Source organism: Falco punctatus (assembly GCF_963210335.1).
Source record: "Falco punctatus genome assembly, chromosome: 2".
NCBI classification, from domain to species: domain Eukaryota; kingdom Metazoa; phylum Chordata; class Aves; order Falconiformes; family Falconidae; genus Falco; species Falco punctatus.
The window spans coordinates 75128798-75151938 of record NC_137581.1 but is presented as its reverse complement, the minus strand read 5'-3'; the positions used below and the strand labels follow the sequence as shown (position 1 = coordinate 75151938).

General features: G+C 48.8%; 1 long non-coding RNA gene across 1 annotated transcript in view; it reads left to right on the top strand.

Annotated features, from left to right (window-relative positions):
* Nucleotides 1-23114, top strand: part of LOC308058655 — a 78817-nt gene extending 55703 nt beyond the window's left edge. Inside the window, exon 3 of the long non-coding RNA XR_013925927.1 lies at nt 1166-23114. This is a non-coding gene — a long non-coding RNA (uncharacterized lncRNA). The remainder of the gene's footprint in view (nt 1-1165) is intronic.
* Nucleotides 23115-23141: the final 27 nt, after the last annotated feature.

Here is a 23141-nt window from a genome sequence, read left to right as displayed (position 1 = left end):
CTGGTTTTGGGGAGGGCATGGGTGGGATGCACCTGAGAGGTGCAGGGTGCCCAGGGTGGGAAGGGCAGGCGCTGTGCTGGTCGGCCAAGATTTACGAGTGCTTCCACAGGAGCCTGTGGACACAATCTGGTTTGCTGCCAGCAGCCAGGAGCCCCTGCGGTGGGGGGACAGAGAGGAGGCTTTTGACCAGCTGGTTTCAGAAAGACGTGTAGACCTCGGAGCAGGAGGGCTGGGGTTTAATAAACCAAGTGGCTCCAGGAAAGGGGTAAGTTTTAGCTCAGAAAGTGCCTGTTTGGGAGAGCATATGAAATGGGAGCACTACTGAGAAGCCACCAGCCTGAAGACCTCCTTCATTCACCTGCCCCCTCCCAAAGGGCACTGCTTGCTTGCCCCCTGTTCCCTCTTTGCCTGAATTACTTGAAAATTCAGGCTCCGGATATAAACTTCGAATAAAGCTGAGATCTGTGTATAGCCTGTGTTGACTATCACTGTCCTTCAGGATAAAGTATAACATGTAAGTGGGATTTTGTATATTATTTAATACTTTAAAAATAATTCCTCCCCTCAAAACAATCAAACTCATAATGCCAAGTTCCCAAACATACAAGATGAGAGATGCTCAGCCAAAGAACTAGAAGAAATCATTTACACAAATAGTTTGTACAGTGTCCTTTGAACATTGTGCTCTAAATCTTTTTAGTCTCATGAGTATTCATAGTTTTTTTCAAATAATTTGAAAGCGATTTCTTAATGAAGGCTAGAATATCCCTTTTAAACTTCTAAGTGCCGTTGTTTTTCTTTGATCACCTCTATACATTCCATATTCCAGCACCCTTCTCTCTGCTGCATATTCATGTCCTTGGGATAATTTAAAGGCATACTTGCATGTTTGACAGTGATAAATAAAATTCATCCATCATATAGCAGAACCTCTGGGGAAAATTAAGTATCCCCAGTTTCAGCGCTGTTACTATCTGCATGATTATGAACCTGATCCAAAGCTCGTTGAACTGGTGGCAATATTTAATGAGCCAGCAGAATTATTCTTGGTTTAAAAGAAAGAAAACCCATACAACTTGGTTTTGGCAGTTACAGACAGTGGGATGTTGCAAAACCTTACTGTTGACTGCCCATCTCACTAACTGAACATTGTGATTTCTTCCAGGTGCAACCTCAGTACCTCTACAGAAGAGGATGGATTGAGGATCAGGTCTCAGCTCTGGCTCAGCACACTGTCCACTTTATTACTGTGAAAGGTATGAATTTTATTTGCTTGTGGGATATAAATATTATGTTTTTGCATGCCTTTTCAGGAGCATGAAGCCATTGCAGCAGCTTGCTCCACCTAATGAAACTGTGGCTGGAAGGGTGTCTGCCTCCAGGAGACCCATGTGCTTATCCTAGAGATGCTGCTGCTCCTCAAGAATGTAAATATCAGACTATTTATCACCTGCTCTCTATGTCCCAGAAGCAATGCTGGTGCCAGTCCTTGCAGGAGCTCTTTGACATGGCAAAGCAGCATTAGATCTGTATTACAGAGGGAGAAGCAAGGGAGAAGGAAATCTGCACCAAGCCCAAACATGCACATCATGTTAGCCCAGATGGGGACGTGGGCTCACCCCAGCTTTGGTTCTCCCTTGCAGGCTGGTCTATCTGAAATTTGGGGCAGTGTAGAAGGGATTCCAGTGCTAGCCTTTGTACAGACTGGCTATGTGGTGAAGCAGAGTCCTGCCTGGCTGCTTAGCCTGAAAGCCAGTGGGTTGTTTCCAGTCAGGGTTTATTTGGGGAGGAGGGAGGTACCAGTTTGGGGTGGAGAAGGTTTTATCATCTGTTTTCCCAGCCACTAAAACTACCTCAGCCACCAACTGCACCAGCAGAACAAGGAGGCCTTGAATTGGTGACTCAATGCTGGGATGCTGGGATGCTTTTTTCTTTGGATCCTGCCCGTCCTGACATCCCAGACTGGATGGAATGAAGAAAATAGAAAGCTTCCTGGGCCTGGAGCTGGAGCGAAGCAATGCTGCAAGCCAGGGTCAGGAGAAACACAGAGCAGGATTTATCTCACCTCTTTCAGGGCTCCTGTGTCCCCTCGTCCATCCCAAGGCAGGTATAGGAAAAAGTGGGTGCCCCTGCACCTCCCGTAAGTGCAAAAAGGAGACAGGACAGTCGGTTTGGACCAGGGAGTTAATTTTCGGACAGTTAAAAGCTTGTGTGATGACTACCCAACCTTCATGATCATCTGGGGGCAGATTCTGTGCAGGAAGAAGACCTGGTGGCTGCCCAGCAAAGGCCCCAGGCAGCAGTGAAGGACTGTAGGAGCTGAGATGGGACACAGGGGAGGGCACAGCACAACTGCATTTAGCTGTGCACTGCCAATCCACCAGCCAGAAGGCAGGTAGCAGCACAATCATGTAAATCATGGCCAATGCTCCTAGGAAATTTACAGCTGACCAGTGAAAAATGAAACGGCCTGACCTTTCACTTTGGGCTACAATGGCTGTGCTGCCACTGGCCCCGCTCCCCTCCAGACCACTGGAGAGCCAGTTGCTATAGCTGTGACATTCCCCCTGCAGTTGCCTGAGAAACGTGCTGAAGCCCCTGGCCGACACCTCCGGCTCTCAGCATCCCCCCCTCCGGCACTCGAGATGCTTTATGTGCCGATCCCAGTGTCCGAAGGCACAGGCGGAGGTTAAGACCTTGTCCCATATTCTGTCCCTACTTAGCAGGATCCCTCTTCAATGCTCTCACCCGGAGCAGGAGATGATCATGTTTAGTGACCTGTCACACTAGTACTTCAGGCTTTTGTTCTGGGAAATTGGCCTTCCTCTTTTCGATGTGAGAGGATTTGGGCTGTGTCATTAGAGCCATCAGCCTGCCGAGGTTAAGGGAGCAAGGAGAGAAAGCTGTTTCTCCATAAGCAGTGGCGGGTCCGAAATGTCTCACCTCCTTTGAAGCAGAGGTTCCCATCCCAGCAGCACTAAAGCAGCCCTGGGATGAGAAGCAGAGGGCTCTGCCACTTATGCTGTGCGGTGGGTTCCCTGGGAAGTAAACAGGCTGCTCTCTGATCTTCATGGGCATTATATAATGCAAACCTCCACCCTGAGAGTTACCGCCTTGGTATCTCAGTGTGGGGAAAAACCCCACAACTTCCTCTATTAGCCAGAGCTATAGGCTCTGCTCCTCCCTTGCTTAGATGTGCCTTTGGCAAATTTTATCCAGAAGGCTGATGGGAGGAGGACCAAGGATTTTAGGCTCCTCTCCTAGACAGCTTGTTTTAAAGGCACCGGGGATATTCCTTCTATTCCCAGGAGGAATATCAAAACAGGCCCCTTAAAAACCTGCTGAGTGAACTGTGGCATTTCAAGGAAACAGGTGGTAAGTTTTGCCCCAGCCATCCTGCAGCAGGGAGGTTGCTGTCCCCCGCTACAAACCTAATGCCTGGAGAGGGGCTGTGCAGCATGGGAGGGGGTCTCCTCTGCCTGCTCAGCGTTGCAGACAGGCAGCTGCCCTTTGCGTGGCTTTGCCTTCTCCTGTCGTGGCCTGGACCTCACCAGCAATACGTACCTCCTTGACATGACCATCTCCTTGGGGTTACAGCCAGGGTGGGTTGTACTCAATGAGGTGGTAAGAGGTGATGGAGGTGGTTGTGTCTCTGCCATCTGCCCCTGAGGAGGAGCAGTATGCTTTTCTTAATGCCGTTGTGCCAGCAGTGCACCACTGCCCACAGCTGGCTGGGAAACAAATGGGTGTTTCTGGAATACCTTCTCCCTCCCAGCCCATTTTGTCCCCTTTCCTTTCACAGCCAGTCTTTGCAGTGTCAGACTGTGAAGGTTTTTGCTGGCTGTATTACCCGCTCTGGCTCAGCAGCTCCCCTGGACTTTGTCTAGGGGGTCTGTGGGTGGGAGCACTGGGAAGCAGGGATCTGGGTGGTCTGAGCCTAGGGAGCAGGGCTTGGGCAGGGTCTTCAAGGAGGCAGAAGTACATGGGGCTTTGGAGGACAAGACTCTAGAGGAGCCACCCTGGGGAGGGGGGTGGATCATGGCCACAGTTATTGGGTCCTTGGCCACCAATGTCACTGATATTTCTGTGTACTGGTGGGAGAGATTTTCTCCATTACTTTCTCAATTCACGTCCCCAAGGAAGGGAGTCTGTGGGCCTGGGTAGCAAGTGAGCACCGCATGGTGGTCTCTCAGCATTTTTGGGATGGAGCTGGACTCCAGGCTCTATGCAGTGAGGATGGCCTTGTGCTGAGAGAACAACCTGTCTGAGGGGACCTCTGAAGTTTAAAAGTGTCTTCCTGAAGATTCATCCTATGTCAGGTTGGTTGGAGCCTGCATGGGCACTTCTGCCAAGCAGCTGCTTCCCACCCTGGGAGCTGCATGGGGTCAGCACGGGGCACTGATGTTTTAGAGTTGGGAGTTTATCTTGTTGATCTCAATTTCATTGATGGCTCCTCAGCTTTTTTCTCCAACTTCTTTCTACTGAGGGTGCTGTTGGTGCTCTGTACCAACGTGATCCAACTCCAAAGAGCTGTTGCTACTCCCGTCACTTACTCCCACGGTCAATACCTGTTCGTACCACATGTGATGTAGTGTTACAACGCTGCTGCTCTGCCCAGCCTGTCACAGGGTAGTTTTGTATGCATGGGAAGGCTTATACCCACGTTTCAGATTCAGACCAAAGGCTGAGCGTATTTTCCATGTAGCAGCTGTGAAATAAACTGGAAAGGGAATTTATAGCACTTTGGTTCCACTGCAGTAACCCTCCATGGTAAATTTAGGCCACTTACTTTGCAGTGGAAGAGCGGACTTGCATCCAGGCTGACACATAGGGATGAACACCAGAGAGAGCAAGCCATGCAAAACTGTTAAAAATAAGTGAGGTTTCAAGACGGAGAGTCTCATCCAAGCCTTGAGCATTGCATGTGCTCTCTCTTCATCTCCAGCCCAGCCAAATCAAGACCGACCCTGGGTAGGCAGGGTTGTTACCCCAGGGACACCAGGTCCAGCAGGGCTTGCTGATCTTGGCTGGCTTAGTGATGCAGGTGCGCACAGGCAGCTTCAGATGACGAACAAGATCCAGCAAAAGATTTGTAACTCAACAAGCAAAGCAAGTTGAGCGCTGGCAGCATCAGGCCCTGCTGTGTTGCTTTCGGTGGTCCATTTCTGGATGAAGAAGCAAACCTGGAGCTTCGGAACACTGGCCCCAGATGTCCTCGTTAGTGCCTCTGCTTTGTGGCTTTGTGAAAGAAGCCAGACATACCTGGACAGTGCAACCCTGGTGTGGGAGCCCTGGGAGGAGGGAAGAAGGGAAGCACGCCCAGTGTCAGACATCATGCTTGGACCTGCAGCATGCAACACCTCCCTGGGCTGGCGACAACGGGTAGGTCGGGACAGCAGCTTTTTGTTGCGATCTGATTACAGCCTTTCTGTTCCTGCTGACCCTTTGCTATGGGGTGGGTTTTTTTGTTTTGTTGTTTTTTGTGGATTTTTTTTTTACTTGAAAGAATTAAAAAGTACAGCTTCCATGAATAAATATAACTCTTAGCTCCATCTTATTAACTAAAAGCAATTTAGAGCTAAATACAGTGAATGTTAACAAAAAGCCAAGAATAGAAAATTGTTTAAGTGGCCAAAGAAACTTTCTCCCATTGTGATGCAAGCCAAGCTATGCCAGCTATATGTAAATGTATGCAGTAGGCTCTGTGCATGTGTCCACTTTGAAGTTGCCATCTGAATTTAATTCTGCCTTTGTGATTAAATCAGGCCATTACGTTTAATCTCACTTAATAGTAAGAAACGCTCTTTGTTGTTTTCTATAGGCAACATATTCTGCCCCTAACATATACAGCTTGGCATTCACACTTTACTATTAATCCCCGATGGCTGATAATTGCTTCATCTCCAAGTTCTCTGTCCAATTCACAAGGGAACTGATTGCAACTATTCTTCCCCTATACATTAATGCACTGTTTTGGTCTTACTTCTTTGGCTCAGTGAACCCTATCAAGCTGTCCACATTTTCTGGGCATGTGGGCGTATTGTAAGTTGTTAAATTAAATTCTGTGCTGACCCCCTAAACACCAGAATCTATTAGCGCTGCAAGTTAGCTGATTGACAAGTGTGGCTACTTTTCCACTCAAAAACCTGACATAAAAAAACCACCACAGGCTAAATAAGCCTGAATATTTTGTTTCAAGTGAAAGTCTGAGGTCTTCAGCCTGCTGTCTTTCTACTTACAATTTCATTACTGCAGCAGGATCAATTGTATTATTACCGAGGTATTGTTTCATTGATATTACATATGTCAGTCAGGAAATTCTTTGGAAAAAAGAACAAGTATCTGGAAGATGTCTTTACTTTGCTTGAATCTGGAAGTGCATGCAAATTTTTTTTCCAAGTATATTCAATTCAGAGAGCTGGGTTTTTTTTTTAATTTCTGTTTTCTTTTTTTATCCTTCTCAGAAGATGGCCTTCATTCATAATTACTGAATTATGCCCAAGGAGCCTCAGACTGTCATTATTTTGCCAGAAATGTAAAAAAAAATCCTCAGTACAGATTCCTGCAGGGAGACCAATTGAAAGAGACACTCAAGCTCCCCAGGAACAAATACCAGCAGTTTGGGTTTCCTTTCCTTTACCAAAAGCCTGCATTTAAACAGATCCATAGGCTTTTCCATCACAGAAGAAACAGACTGATATAGCGAAACCCACATATAAACAGGGTCTTATTTCCACTGCTAGCAGTGTTACACCTTCCGTAGCTGCTCAGCGGGACTGCAACTACATGTTATTAGATGAGTGACTGTCACAAGTTATTAATATTTCAAAATGCTGCAGTGGTGTATGGCATTTCTTTGCTCTGATTAGATTTCATTGCACTGACTGTATTAAAATAGATCTTCAGTTGTCATACAAAGTTTTTGAAGTACTGATTTGGGCCATGCAGAAAGTGAGAAAATGTGAAATTTAACAGCAATGACTTTTTTTTCTTTTAATCTCACAGGTACAGAAAGGCTAAAATCTACCATGCATCACAGCAGAAGTTAACTGCTAACTAACGTAGGTTTAGAGGACACGGCTGGTGATCGTCATTTGCAGTCACAGAATCATAAAAAAATTGAGGTGGGAAGGGACTTCAGGAGGTCTGTGGTCTGACCTCTTGCTCTAAGCATGGCTCACTTTGAAGTTATATCAGGGTGCTCAGGGTTTTGCTGATTCCGGTCCACTCCCTCTTGTCCTTTTGCTGCATGCCTCTGAGATGCACCTGGCTCCATCTTTTCTGCAGCTTCCGTGTAAGCAGCAGGAGACTGCTGTTATTCACTCCTCAGGCTTTCCTTCTCCAGGCTAAACAAATCCAGTTCCCTGTCCCATAAGATTGAATTTTCTCTCTGGCCATATGAAAGCACCCACAAGCACTGAATGTAGCTTTGTCAGTCACAGTGGAGTCAAGTAGCAACCATATTCAGGTGGCACACAGCCCTGCTGCTTCTACACCCTACGTGGTCACCTTGCCACGGTTGAGACATCCTCAAACCTCAGTGAGCTCCTTCGTGGATGATGGGAAAATGCTATTTCTGCATGTGAGCCAAGTGAAGGTTATAGTGATGGGTGGACAAAACCAAACAGACAGTTGTGCTGCTCCAGTGAAATTTCCCTATGTGCATTCACAGTTGGAGTTGGGGAGCCTCCCTGGTTTCCTCACATGTGCCTTTCCTAACCTACATTTCAAGGCAGGCTTTTTATAATGGGCTAGCTACAAGATATTCTCCTGACTTGGCAGATGCAGATCCAGCCTTCAATACCTGAAGCTGGTCCACAAGAGTGTGCCATAACTCAGTCGGGGAAGCCATCAGCTGATGGTGGCCAATACTGAAGGCTGCAGCACATCTTCTGCAAACCCATCTAATCTGTCCTCTGTGCTCTGAACTGGCTTCTCTGAATCTACTGTGCTGAGTACAAGATCTTGCCCTGTATTTTCACAGCGGCCCAAGCTCAGGATGTCAGAGAGATTGTTTCCTGCTTCAGCACAAAGCTGGCAAGTGATGCCCTGCTTGTCATACGTTGGGGATGATTCCTCTGTGCGGGTACATCTTCCATGTGGGCAGCAGAGCTCTCTCTGAATCCCAGCTGAAACTGTGCAACCAATTCTCTGCTGTGCTTAGGTTTGTCTCAGACCTTCTCTTTCTCTGTGGCAAGTGAAAGTTTTTATGGTTGCCTTCGCCAGTACCAACACAAAAGAAGAGGTACGCGCAGGAGAGAATCCACCAGGAGGCCCTGTGGAGTTTTCTGTAGAAATTGCCCCAAGGAGCTGACCTAAGGCAGTATTTTGGAATTTACTGTAAAACCACTGAAAGAAAAGAGAAGCATATTATTTTTATCATGTTAACATTTGAGTCACTTGAGAAATACCACTCTTAGCCCCAGATACCCATAAGTCAGAGACTATTGCACAAATCAGTCAGGCCTTGAGCATTATCTAAGATTAAAAACCTGCTCATGCTAATTTGTGATCTCTCTATAATCACTTTGTAATGGAAGTGCTGTAAAAAAAATCCCAATAAATGCTAGTGTTAAAAAAATCACGTAGCTCAATCTGAGTGTTTTGTAACCTCCTCCCATAAGTCTAAAAGTCTTGAGGAGTAGAAGACAATCTGAGCCTCATATTTTTATTTCTTTCCTTCTCTTCTCTTTACTTACAGGCCTTTAGTTCAGAATCAAATGCTTTATTTGCTTCACATACATTTTCCCTCTCGTTTTTTTGTTTGTTCAGGGTGGCTACAGTGAGACTGATGTCAATTGATCAGAGCGAAATCATTGTGATTTATTAGCTACTTTAGAGAGGACAAAGCCAGTGTGACCCAGAAGGCCATAAATTTTTGTCTACATCAAGCATGAACAGAAGAGGGTCTTTTTTTTTTTTTTAAATGTAGATGCAGCTCCAGAAGTTGTGGCTTGTATTTCTGCTGTTGTCTCCCAGACTGTCCTATGATTCCTGCAGTTCAGAGCCAGCTACGTACTGTGTTTCCATAACCAGGAGCACACATATGTTCTGGAGTTGAATGATTTATTCAGTGAACCTTCCCAGTGATTTTCAATAGTTCTCTCCAAATCGGCATCCCTAAAACATTGCACAGGTGCTTTTTATTTTTATCCTGTTTCAGCCGCCTCTTTTGTGAGTAGTTCGGTGACTCCTGTGAGGCATTTTAATTAATTCATTTACATTGCTAGGTTGCCTCACACTGGCTTCAACAAAAGTCACTTTATTTACTTTATAAAACAATTGTGTCCTGCTGCACACTGTAATCTTGCCATAGGCAAGAAAATGGCTACGTGGGGACTGGAGGCTGCTCTTAAAGCAGGAATCAGACTCCGCAAGAGTAAAGGATTTTGTCCTGGTAGTTTCCAAGGGCCACTCTAAGGAAAACTGGTAGGGAATGAGATTAATGCTCTAATTAAAGGAACAGGAAAGAAACCTGCTAGTTTTGTCTAAGAAGTGATTTGTATGCCAATGAAGCCTTCAGAACTCCCACAGCCCCCAAATGCTGAATGCTGTTTAATAAATCAGCGATGTCTTATTAAGTTTTCCATCCATCCATCCAGGTAATTATATAACTTTATTACCATTTTCTCTGAAACGTGTCAGTGTTAGACTTATTTACATTATTTGGATCAGACAGAGCATCAGAGCTAGCCTCGGGAAGGCTGGCTTAAGTTTCAAGTTGTTTTTTTTCATTTGTCATTAGAAATGACTGAGGTTAAATGTCAACAAGAAGCAGTGTGAATGCTGGCAATTTGGGAGGTACCCACAGAAAATCGATGCAGAGGTTTGTTTCAAAAACACGCAGAAAAAGTTGCTCCATGTGCAGTTCTGACCAAACTAAGAGAGCTTACAGTGAAGCATGTACCCTGCAGCAAAATTGGTAGCAAGAGGGTCCCAAATAAATTAAAAAATAATCATATTTATCCTGCCATGTTTAAAAAATAATTTAGGTTTTGAACTTCTCCCAGACTGCCTAGCAGCTACTTTGGATTTGTTCTTAGCATGAAATGGGGGCATGATGGCAATCCCTGGCCCAAGCCATCTTACCACCGTCTCACTTGTAGGAATACAGAAAAAAAAATTAGACCAACTTTAAAAGGACTTTGAAAACCCTGCATACAAAGTATGCAACAATTTAATCTTGCTGCTATTAGTATTAACAAGTGTTTGCAATATTTTCCTAATAAAAAGCGTTGGTAATTCCATTGTGAAAGAGGAGAAGTGAGAACTGTAACAAATAGCATCTGTCAATGCAGTAACGGCTGCGAGATGACCTGAGCGGGACCATGATGGCAAGAAAGAGACTTATGGTAAGTTGGGCTTTGAAGAGCTGCCTTTCATTTTACATTCAGAGGCTGTGTTCCTGGAGTCTTTTACTCCTATTGCAGCAAAAGCCTGCAGATCAACTCCAAGGACTTTTTATTCCTAGAAGTACTGTAATGTGTGCACAGCTCTGAAAGCACATGGAGCTTTCAGAGTGCCCGGTGATGTCCTGCCCATATCAATGGTGCCAGCAAGCGCGCCCAGGCGGGCGGTGAATGCTTGGCAAGCTTTTCCCCGAAGTTGTTCAAGCTGCCCAACCTGCATCTCGGATCCTGCCACCACCCAAGCCGTACAATAACCATCTGGACTAGCCTTGAAGTTTCATTCACTGCATAGGACAAAGTCACCATTTCTTTTTCATAAATGCTGGCGGTGCCAGTGGCGGGGAGGGCATGCTGATTTATTTGGTCTCCAAGCTGTTCTTGGAGGACACACCCTTTCTCTCCAGGGCTCCGGTACTACCTTTCTTTAGCGTCATGGACTTAAGCACAGAATGCCACTCTGCTCTCCCTGCCGCCACCTTCTCTGGCAGGCCACAGCCAAGTCACCCACACGCCTTTCATCCCGAGTGTGAAGGCTCATTATGGGATGCCTGCCAGCTGACAAAAAATAAGGCACCGCACCCCGAGCAGTGGAGCACTATAAATATTTATCATATAATTACCAAGTATTACAGTTACGACCGCTGAGCCTGTCCCTGCCAAAGGAGGGGTGGGACGCGTGAATTGCCGTGGGGTGATTTTTCTGCGGTGACTGTGTGATTCCCGTTGAAGGCTCGGCACAGGCGACTGTCCCCGCGGCGACAGGCGAGGCACGGACTGAGCACCGGGGCAGCCGCCCGTGCCCGAAAGGCGCTCCTCCCGGCAGCTCCGCTGGGAGCGCGGGGCGCGGAGCCACCGCCCGGGGCTGCGGGCCCTTTAAACGCGGCGCGCCCGCTCGGCCCCGGCGCTGGCCAATGGGAGGGCGGGCACGGCGGGGAGCGGGCTTCCATTGGCTGCGACGCGCGGCGGGGGCGGTAGGCGCGGCCCGGAGGGGGCGTCACCGCCCTGCCCGCCGCCCCGCCCCTCGCTCTCCGCGCCCGCTGGGCAGCGCCCGGTGCTCCGCGCCGTGTCCCGCCGGCCGGTGTGGCGCCGCGGGGAGGGGAGGCCCGGGCTAACGGTGTTCCCAGGGACGCGTGTGACTCTCAGTGGAGGAACGGTCCTGCGGAAATACCCGCAAAAAGCAGCCGCGGGAGGTTACGGACGCGCTTGTCTCTCGGTTGCCTGTTGAATGCCTCAGCCCGGGACTGCCGAGCCCTTGGGAGGGCGGCCGGGCAGCCCGCGGGGCCGGGGGTGCGGAGGGGCTCCCCGGACTCCGCCTCCCCCCTGCGCGGAGCCGGGCAGGCCGGGCCCGGGGCGGGGAGGGGCGAGCGCAGGCCGCGCGTGGGCGCGTGCCGGCGGCGGGAGCGCGCGGGTCCCCTCGGGCACAGCGCCCGAGCGCGGCGGGGACCGGACCTGTTCGGTGGGGGGGAGGGGGGGGTCCACGGGAAAAGCACGCGGGCGGGTTTTGAAGGATTCTAAGCTTCTGCCTGACAGTTCAGGCAAACGGGAGATCGATGCATGCCCGGCAGTGACCTGGGCTCATAACGTACAGCAGACGTGCTGCTGGTGGGGCCGAGAGGAGCTGCTCGTGAATCCGGGAAAACACGGCAAGAGGCTGTCAGGGGCACCCCGGCCCCGCTTCCAGAAATCCCTCGTGCTCTACCAAACGGTACATGGGAGACTCCTGCCTCCCTCGGAAGCGCCCTGTCGTTGCCCAGGGGTGGTGGTGTAGTGCTGGTTGAAGTGGCAAGACCCACCAGCAGAAGCTTCGCTCCCACTGTGAGTAGTCGGAGGGAGAGCCTGCCTCACGCTCCAGGGAATCCTGCTTCCAGCGTTCAGCGCGTGTTTTGAAAACAGTAACATACTCCCGTGTTCTTCTGGGGCTCCTCACCAAAACCTGTGCAGAAGTTCAATGCAGAGGAAAAAACCCATAAGCATCCTGCAGGTGGTAGAAAACACAAGGAGAATCTCTCCAGGAAGGTGCTGGGACTGACGTTCCTAAGGATGCTCTTTTTCTGAACAAACTGTCCCACCACATGCGCAAATTCCCATTTGACAGGAGAAGGGCACTGGAGTACGTGAGGGCCTTGTAGGAAACCAGTTCTTCCCTTAGGGAGTCCCTGGCCAGAGGAGGTGGCATCAGGGCCTGTGGTGAAATGGGACCCTTTCCCTCCTTGTGCAAGTGAAGCCAGAGAGGGGGTGAGGACCAAGCTTGTAGGGCTTTCCTCATCCTCTTTCCCTGTTTCTCTGTTTTACACCCTGTTCACAACCACCTCTCTGGCATCAGCACCTTGAGGGTCCCAGGTGGGGGGGGAGTGGAGTCTCCTGCTGTGGGAGAGGAGCTCTGGGCGCACACACACAGTTTTGACACCTTCTTCTCCAAGGGAATTACAGGAGCGCATATGCTGCTAGGTGTAATGCAGCAGGCTCAAAACTGAAAATTTACTGCTTAGACTTCTGCTCTGTCGCAGGGTTTTGGTTGGTTTTTTTCTCCTGGAAGGGTATTTTTCATCTCTGGAAAAAAAAAGTACATTACAACAACAACAGTTTTGAGTTATTGTTGCAAGAGTTCAGTCCTGGTCACTACCATCCCTCCCCCTTTGCATTTCCCAGATCCCCGAGAGGAAAGGAAAGAATTAATGAAAGAAAGAAAAACCTTCAAAAAGAAAGCAGGGGTCTCCTCTCAGACTCTCACGCTTGCAAGCTAGCTCCTGGCACGCTTATAGGCATGGCACACAGCCTCTTCTCTCGGCACAGACTTGGCAAACCTGGGCCAGGGCTGGCCTTACTCATTGTGTTCAAGTCACCTTCTTGATTACAGCAAAAAAAAGGCATTTGTGGTGGGTGACTGAATTGGCCACCCTACTAGACAGAAGGCAGAAGGAGAAAAAATAGGAAAGAAACAGGCAAATTAGTGTTGCGGGGAGAGGGGAGAATGACACCCAGGGGAGGAAGCGATACCGGCTGCCTCCTATTTATAAGTCAGCTCTTGCCTGGCATTTTCTGGATGCTCATAAAGCTGTGATACAGCCTGTCTGCCCTGCTCCCTCCCTGGCGGGTCCTGCCACCAGGGAGTCCCACCAAGGGGTCCCACTGCCTCTGGGGGAGCTGCTCCAGGCATACAGGGGCAACAGACAGCTGCTACTGAAGCGGATTGGGGTCCCCTCTCACCAAGCTGGGACTACCACAGGGGCTGTGGCACCTGCACCTCTGTGGGTATTGCACACACACAAACTCTCTCTAAATGTAATACATAAGTTCAAGCCTTTTATGCTGTGTTGGGGAAGAGGTGGGAATTCATTACATTGCCAGGATAAGCACGTACCTGATTTAACCTCTCTGTGGGTTTTTTATAAAGAGAGTGATGTATGTGGTTGTGGTGGCAAATTCTTGGGTTTTCTCTTGCTTTCATATTAATAAACCATTTTCAAAATGCAGGCAGATGAGCATAGTAACTGTGCAAAGGATGAATTGAAAGTAATTTCTAATTCAAACACATTTATTGTTTCTGTTAAAATATGGCAAACTCGTATCTCAGTTGCAAATAATTCTGTTGAGTGAATATGTTTTGCTGCAGACATCAGGAGCTTCTTGGGGGTTTTTTTAGCGAAAAATATGCAAGAATAATAAAAGTACAAATATATCACCTTGTAGCAGTTGGCTGTACTCTGTTAACCTGAAACACCTTAATACAAAATGTAGTTACCCACAGTTTTAACTCACTGAAAATAAATGAGGAAAAAAAAGAGAAGCTTTTTTTCTTTGTCACAACTTGAAATAAGCAATCAAATGCTCACTTTAACGACATTACATGATAGAAGATGCGTGCAAAATAATATCTAGTCTTTCACAAAATAAAGTCATGCCAGCAAGCTGTGAAATCACACACGCTGGTGTATAAAATCCCTTTCAAAGCCTTGGCTTTCCTCACGAGAGCAAGAAATATTCTTGGAGGCTTTCTGGAGTCAGCAGCCAAAGCCAAACACTATAGAGGGCTTACACCGATACAATCCAAAAGGACAATTTGCTTGGAAGCCTGTGGCTAATTTCGAACACAATGCCCGATGTCATGGTCAGTTGTGCTGCAGAAAGTTGGCAGCTTGGCTCAGCTTCTCCCTCGGCCCGAAAAGATGCGAGCGTTTCTGGCCGAAGCTGCACCGCTTATTGGATGTCCCAGACGGCTTCAAACGAGCCCTTTCATAGCGACACACGGCCAAGTGCGGGCAAAGAAACGAGGGGAGAAACAAAGGTGGCTCTGAAGTCATTTCCCCGCGCTGAAGCCAGCCATCCGGTTTCGCTCCTTCCCCATTGAGGGGGCAGAAAGCGGCAGGAAGAGCAGGGCTGAAAGGGAACAAACCGGCCGAATGGGCTGGTGGGGAGGCAGCCAGGGCCGGGGCCGCGCCGGGCGAAACTCCCATTCTCCCTGCCCAGAAAGGGATGAATGATTAATTATAGGCATCCAAAAGGTAATAGATGTGGCAGGCCAGCGTCCTGCAGCCAAGTTCCTAGAGCACCTGCGAAAACAGGAGGCGCCGGGAGACAAAGCCACTCTCCCCCTTTATGGAGAGCACAGAGGGGTACTGTTCCCCCCTTCACCTGGTCTGCTTTCTGCTGGCACAGCCTCCTTGCAGCGTGGGCAATTTCCATGTCCGCTTGCTGTATGTAGGAAGCAAAACCCCTCTGTCTGCGGAGAAAGTAAATGGAGCAAGCCTAGATGCCAAAAGGGAATAGGGGGGTGGGGGGGTGTCTGGGATCTGGTCCTGAGACCAGAGGATGAAGATCTAAGATACTGACTCTTTTCGTCTTTGTGTAGCCCGACAGCCAGCGCACAAGGCCATCGCACACATAGGTACTAGAGATGGGATTTTTGAGAGTAACCTGAAGAGAATTAGATGCTCAGATCACACCGCAGTTAAATGGAGACTGGCTATTTGGCTCCCTTAGGCGCCTTTGAAAATTCCAGCCTGCCCTATGAATTCAGCGAAGCACAGAAGAACCTGCTAAGCTGAAACACAAGTTGTATGTGGTAAGGAGTAAGTGGCTGGCTACTCCTACATTAGGATAAAAACATCTTCTTTGTCTACTTGGTTTTGGCAACAAATCAGTAAGTTTGAAAAATACAATTTAACCACCCTCTGGCTCTGTAGGACGATGCTGTGAGTCCTCTCACTGCATCCCATCTTCCCACCGCCACTCCAGCTCCCAGCCCCACTCCCTGCTCCTGCCTTCCTCCTGGGACAGAACTACACCATTCTTTTGCCTCAGCAAAGTCTGATTTTGCTTAAACTTGGGAGGAGCCATGAGCCGGACCTTTGCCACCAATGAGCCCAAGGACTGACCACCACCCCCCAGCTCCAGCCCGGTGTGGACTGAATGCCTGGGGAAGGGAGAGCTGAAACCCGGCTTTCTGTGCTGCATGCCTTGTGGTCCTAACCCGTCCTGCCCTGCTGGCCATGCTGGGATTCCTGTTACTTGAGGCAAAACGATCTTTTCAGTGGTAGGTCTTGACTGTGCTTTTTCTTCCAGGATTTGCAGAGGGGAACAGGCGCTGGAGGGGGATGCTTGAACAGGCGGGTTTGGGCGCAGATCTGTGGTGCTGCACAGGCATTGCTTCACCAGGGGTCAGAGGTGTAAGTGGCTTAGTCAGCCGCAGTGGAGAGCAGGACAGGTGTGTGGGACCTAAAGGCTTGTCTGCAATGGGAAGTTGGTACGGTGTGAGGAATTCACGTGGCAGATTGGTATGTGATAACTATGGTGCTGCACGTTGCAGCTCTGACTGATTTTGTGTGAGCTTCCCAGTAGAGACAATGCCTGCAAGTCAGCATAATGGAGAACCTTACGTCCTCAAGGCGCTTTGTTAAATAGGATTAGCTAAGTTGCTTAGGCTTTGCATGCTGAGTGGAATGATGCCCAAATTCCCCTATACATTTGTTTTGTATGTGGTCATTTGGTGGTGTGGGGAAGTGAAGCCCCTTTGAGAATTCCACTGGAGGAATAACGTGGAGAAGCAAGGCAGGCACTACAGTCTCTGCCTCAGAAAATAGTCAGTGAAATGATTTCTGTGCCTGTGTGGTGAAGAAGATTTGGAAGAACAGGAAAACACCAAATAGTGGGAATGACCAGCCTCATTTTGCTGCAGGTGATATTGTAGTCGCTTCCATTTTACAGTTTCCTTCCCTCTTTTTCCATTAGCCAAACTTTTAATGCCCGCAGAGATGCAGTTCCTCATAGCGAGGCCAGGGTACATTTGGACACAAGAGATGCTGGAGTGATGGAAAAGTTGCTTGTCTGTTCTGGCCTGGACAAACTTGCCTTCACCAAACAAAAAAGCTTTTGAGGAAAGCAAGCAGAGGCATCAGTACAACAACAATCAGTACAACCGGCAACCCTCACTCACTTCTTTGCAAGTAAAGTTATGCAAAACAGATCTCACTCACAAATATCTTCAAATAATAGTCTCAAAAAATGAGATAAAAATTACTCTGAATTTTTAAAATAATTTTATGCCTTGGGTGGGGTGTAGAGCAAATGCATATAGGTGCAGGGAGAGAAGGCATGTCCACTCCTGGCACAGCACAGACCATGCGGTAGCATTGGCGAGAAGTGCAGCACCCACTCTGGTCCCTGCCCGTGTGCTGGCTCTGCCTGCCCAGCAGCACGAAAGCTGCAAAGAGCCACACGTGTGTGTCAACGGCATCGCAGGACGGTGCTGAGCCCTCCAGGGCTCAGCCATGACAGATGTTGTATGCTAATGCCAGGGTGAGAGTCGCCCCGGGCAGACACGGCTGCCGGAGAGCCTCCTTGGTGGCATGGCGTGAAAGAGCCATCCTTATCCTCACGTGCGGGAGCAGCAGCACAGCCGCAGCATTCTCCTTGGCTGCTGGTGGGTCCCCTCTCGCAGGAAGCGGCAGGAGCTTGCTGAAGCGAGCGGGGTGCTCTCGCCGCTCACTTTTTCCAGATGGTTGACGTGCACAGCAAACAATAGCCGGGACAGCATGGCAGGGCACACCACTGAAACCTCCCCCTGCATACAGAGCAGTGCGGGGCCCATAATTAGCGTCCCTGCTCATGTCAGGCTGAGACCGTTCCCATAAAGATGAATTCCCTCCCTGTTGCTCTGAGGGGGGATGTTCAGCCAAGGGTGGGCTGGACAGTCCCGGGATGGGAGGTGGTGGGGATTAGCTTGCAGTCTGGCCTGCCTTGCACGAGCCTTTGTGAGGATAAACAGAACAGTTTTGTTTCCTTAAAGAGCAAACCTGGAAGAAGCATGTTTTGGCCTCTTGATGGAGGTATCTAAAGTATTAGACATTCTGGATGCACATGTGTGCGCATGTGAGCAGGGAACAAAAACTACAAATAAAAAGCCTTTAACTTTTCCTCCACTGCCTTTGCATGCTGACACATGCAGCACCCACGAGCAGCTATTTCCTTGTGCTGTTTCTAATCTGGTCTTTTCAGCTACTTCTAATTTAAAAGTACTAAAAATATCAGCATCAAAACCTTCACTTGGCTCCTTGCATGTTCAGCTTCCCGGAGCTACCCGATCCATAGCATCTTCTTCACCTTACAAGGCCCACGACTGTGCCCACAGAGCAGAGGCAGGCGAGGAGAGATTTTCACCAGTAACCTTGAAGCCAGGATGTTGGCAGGGCCCTACCCTTTGCCATGGCCTTGAGCAGCACCCCAGCTTCGAGGTCGCTGCTGAAAATTCGTGCTGGAGGAAGATGAGAAAAGCTTTTGGCTGGGCTGAGGGCACCAGGTAATTCCTTGCCCTTGTCCTTCTGGCCGTGCCACTGACCAGAGACAAAAGCGGGGACACTAGAAGTGAAGTGCCGGTGACAAAACCCACCCACCCTCCAGGCACCAGAGTGATGCCCTTTCCAGTGCAGAAGTGTCCATGGTTTCTGTGAAATATGGGTCCACACTCAGGGACTTATGGACCTCTTGTGGACTTTGGGGTTGCTGCACTCCCTGCGTGGGAAAGATCGTGTGTCTGTGTGTGTGTAGACCTATGCCTTACAAAAGACATTGAAAGTGCTGTAGCTTTTGTCCTCTTTAGAATAATGTGGAAGTATTATTTTAATAGTAAAACTAGAAGCCCTGCCACGAACTCGAACAACATCCACCTTGGGAAGCATTTGTCAAGCGTGCTATTTCCAGGACAGTCACTGCTAGCAGGCTTTTCTGCCTCTTCCATTGCCCAGCAGTGCTGGGATGACAAAAATGCAAGCTGCTGGCAGCAGCCAGGCTGGAAAGCCTCCCTTAGCCAGCCCACAGCAGCTCTTGCATGGCTCAGCGTGTGTGTGTGTGGGACGCGCTCCCTCTGGGTGAGCAAAGGGCACTCAGGTGCTGGGCTAGTAGGGTGCACTGCAACAGCACTGAGAAATCGCTGAGAAAAATGCACACCTCAGGTTTACTTCTACCTGCTCTAAGCTTCTGCATCCAGACTATGACTCTGCTGCAGGCGAGCAAGTTGTTAAATCCTGCCAATTATTCCGCCAGATTTCCCCAGCCAGGCACCTGTGCCCAGTTACCTGGCATGATGGAGGGACTGATATCCCTCCCCACACACTTCCCAGTTGGTAAAGTCTTGTTCTACTCTGGTGTAAAGGCACAGTCAGAAAGGCTTGGCATGATCTGCTTTCAGATGGAGCGCCCAGCATAGGGTGCCACAGAAAATGAAGCTGCTGAGATCCTTGAAGGAAAAAGCAGGGCTGGATTTCTGCAGGCTCGTAGCCAAATTGGATGTGCCACCGGGGTATTTTGGTGCAATTGCACTGTCTATGTGGATTACATTGTGAAGGCAAAGACTTTTTTTCCTGAAGTATTTAGTGGTATCTGCAGATGTCCAGATGCTCAGACAATATATGAGCAAATCCTGTTCTCTCTGTGCTCTGTCCTCATACCCTGTCTCTAAACCTCCACCGATGCCGCTGGTCAGAGATCCTGGACTAAGTGATCTGACTCACCGTCAGACATTCTTGTCTTCTTAAATCCCTTAATTTTGCCAAAATTATGGCTTTTCCGATGAGGGAAAAAGTAGGCAAGAGATGGGGGCCAAGCACACATAACAGGTGATGTCAGTCACCTGTGGTCCTCAGGCTGGGATTTGGAAACCTGAGTACATCGGTGTCTCACTGCAGGTTCGTGAGCTGAAAGGACGAGGCAGTGCAGCAGCCTCTCTGTAGCTACTGCTCACCCGAACTTCCACCAGCAGGCTTTTTCTTTTTAATTTTGGGTCACCTTCAACCAACCTCATGCCCTGTATAAAGTGTTGCTGGAGCTGGGAAGGAGAGAGCGAGTGCAAGTGTCATCTGAGAAACGCTGATCCACGTCTGCAAAGCGATTGTGCTGCTCTTGGCAGTTGCAGGTGACAACCCTAACGAGTGCCCAAGAGCAGATGAGAAGTTTATGGGCTGTTAATAAACTGTAACCAATCCGTGAATGCCGGCGGGTTGTGTTCAAGCTGTTTGGGGCCACAGGTCCTTGGGAGAGCTTGCACTTGCTCTGCCTTTATTTCAACGTAGCAGAAACATGAAAGCATGTGGCAGACTCTTGATGTTTGTTACAGTGAATAGACATATGTCCCTCACACTAGCATGTAGAATATCTAATTAAGTTACACAATGATAGCTTATACCCAGGGGCAGTCGCAAACAAGACGCTGTCACACTCTTAAGAACACAAACAAAATGAAAATTGCCTCTTTATACATTATAATGAATATGTTTTCAATACATTAAAAGTTCATTTACTAACAGACTCTGTAAGACCGGGTGGATTTCTGCTAATATAATTTCAGTTTTTTGCAGAAGGATCAGTTTGTATGGTTAGGATTAGGGACAGGTTTGTTAATGAAGCTACTGAATATTTTTCCCCCATAGAACTGAAAGAAGAAATGAAGTCTTAATCATGTGTTTATTGTGCTGTCTCAAGCAAATCCTGCTCAGAGCCCCATCTCAGGAGGGGCTTCTGCCTTCTGCAGGACACATATGCTGTGGAACTCTGTCTCCTTTTCTCCCATCTCCCCTCTTCTCCACTAGCTTTTTGCATTTTTGCAGGCAAGAGACAGTCACCCTGAAGCTTGATGACTTCAGGGATTATCTCCCACTTCTGAGTGGGGTATGCCAGATGCCAAGGTCCGTATGACAGGATGGTGCTTGAGTAGTGCCCAGGGGTAAGTCTTGATCTGGGTTCCACTTCTCCTGTGAGCATCTCAGATGGGTGATGCTTCTTTCCTCCCCTCGCCATCGCTACAAAAGACTTCAAGCAGTACAAAAGCTGCTTGGGCATTGCATCCCCATTCCTCTTCGCACAAGAGAGCTCCATTCCCATTAAGGCATTTTGGGAATTTCTCTACGTGAGAATAATTAAATTGTGCAACACTTGTGTGGGCAAAGCCTGCAGGTGAGAAGGCTGGGCTATTTGGAGTGATCCTCACAGACCACCCCTAGGCCTTGGTTAGGTGGCACTAAGCCATTCCCAGCATGCCGGTGACATGTGACAGTCATGCTTGGGGAAAGTCCATCGCTTCCATCTCTACCTTCAGCATAACCAGGAGTCAGTCCCTGGGGGGGGTGCTTCCCTTCTTTAACCCAGCTTTAGTTAAAACTTCCCTGAAAAAGATGAACAAACCGAGGGACTGCTACTGCTGGGCATGTTGCTGAGTCGTGGTTGAGGCTTCCCACTTTATGGTCCCCAGGTCACACCAGGCTGTCCCTCCACTGCATAGACCAGCTTAACATGGGGCACGTTGCCCTGTACTATACCTGGGATATTTTATAGGGGCCAGGTGATTCCCTGAACCATCTTCAGGCACTTAAACAGGGGCTGGCTTTCAGGGGCTGCTAGCTTAAGGCATATGCAAACATGGCCTCAGATGGCTTGAACTGGCCATCCTGGAAAGTGAGGAGCAGACGGAGAGGGTCCTGAGGGGGCAAATCCCTCCTCAGAGCACCTCTGCTCAGTGCCTGGCAGAGACACAGCCCCTGAAGGAAAAAACAGTCCCAAAAACGTAACCTGGTTAGCACAGGGGAAGGGGCTGTAGTTACACAGCCTCTCCTCTGACATCTCATATGTCAAGAGCCCTTCAAAAAAATTTTTTTCTCACCACAGCTCATCTCCCCCCTCCCCCTGCTTTAAATTTTTGCCCACTGTGGCTGGCATTCTGGCTAGGAGAAAGATTCCCCCTATCCCTTCTGGGACACTATGCCCGGGCAAGGCTCCCTCACGCCTCTCTTTGTGTACCTTTTGTGCTGGCTTGCAGCACCACAGAGAGCCAGGAGCTCGCCCGCTTCCCACTGTCGCTGGGGCTGGCAAGGGAAAATGTTGGCTTCTGCCTGGCTCTTGGGGTCACCAGGCTTTCCCAGGTTTGGGATGGGGAACAGGTTCCTGCAGTGCCGGTGCGCCCAGCTCCCTACACTGCCTGTTGTGGAAGAAATCTCCTTTCTATGTTGCTTGAGCAGCATTAAAAAATCCAATTATTTCTGCTGGGGGAAAGGAGCGGAGGGTGTGGAGAGAGAAACTTGGTGGGCTATTGAGCACAGCCCCAAATGAAGGCTGAGCACTGGAGGGGGATGGCTGAATTCACACCTTAGTGGGTCATTTCTCCCACAGAGCACACCGACAGCTTTTGCTGCCTCAATTCTGCTCTTTGGAAAGTCTATAGCCTTCCTGCCCCTGTGGTATATATGTCTCCAGACTCCTTTCCCTTAGGCACAGCAAGCCAAACCCTGCTTGACTCCTCAGGAGGAACAAAACAAGCTCCCTCCTCCCAAAACTCTGCTAATTTCCTACTCAAAAAGGATTTTTCTTATAAAAGTGACTATCACTGTGACCGCTTTTGTAAAAAAAGAAAAAAAAATACAAAAAAAAAGGAACTGTGTGTTTTTTTCTTTTTTTAAGCAGACAAAGACATTTATAAATGTGTGTCTTATACATATATGTATATGTCTTTCTGAAAATAGCATTTAACAAATGCCTTCTGCATCTGCAGAATCCTCCAACAATCCTGACACTGTGATCAATCTGTAGGCTGGTGATGTTTGCTGACAGTGATTGATTGATTTTTCCTGCTAATAGGATCAACATTGGGAATATATTAAACTAAAAGGCACACTTCTGACTCGCAGGAAACACCCCGTGTATTGGGCCTGATCCAATTGTATTGGTTTTGGCAGCAGGATGCAATGATTGATGACAGGCAGGGAGTGGAGGGCTGCTTGGAAGAGGAGTCTGATTCCCTCAGTGCTCTCTCCATGTGCATGACACTAGTTTCCTGCTGGGACAGGGACAGGCGTAAGAAGGGACAATGGAGCAGGGTGGCCCATCCAGATAACCTCTTCTAATGCATATGGTGAGATCTGACCTGCCAGTTCAAGAAGAGGAGGCAAAAAGCTGATGGGAAATTAATTCTCAGGAGTTTGTCAAGACATCTCCAACAAGTGAAGATAAATGGCAGAACAAAACTTCTAAAGCTAATCCCAAGAATGGGGATGAATGAAAAAGGGAAACACTCTTTTGCATTTACATCCATCTTTTAGGGTAAAAGCCCTGGGGTAAGCCCCCCGGGCTTTTGGAGGATCTCGACCCTGGACCGTTTGTAACTCCTGAGAGGTTTGAGCAACCGCAGGGCTATTCAGGGGGGGGGTGGGTGGGTGGGTGGGGGTGTGTGTGTGTGTGTGTGGGTGGGTGGGT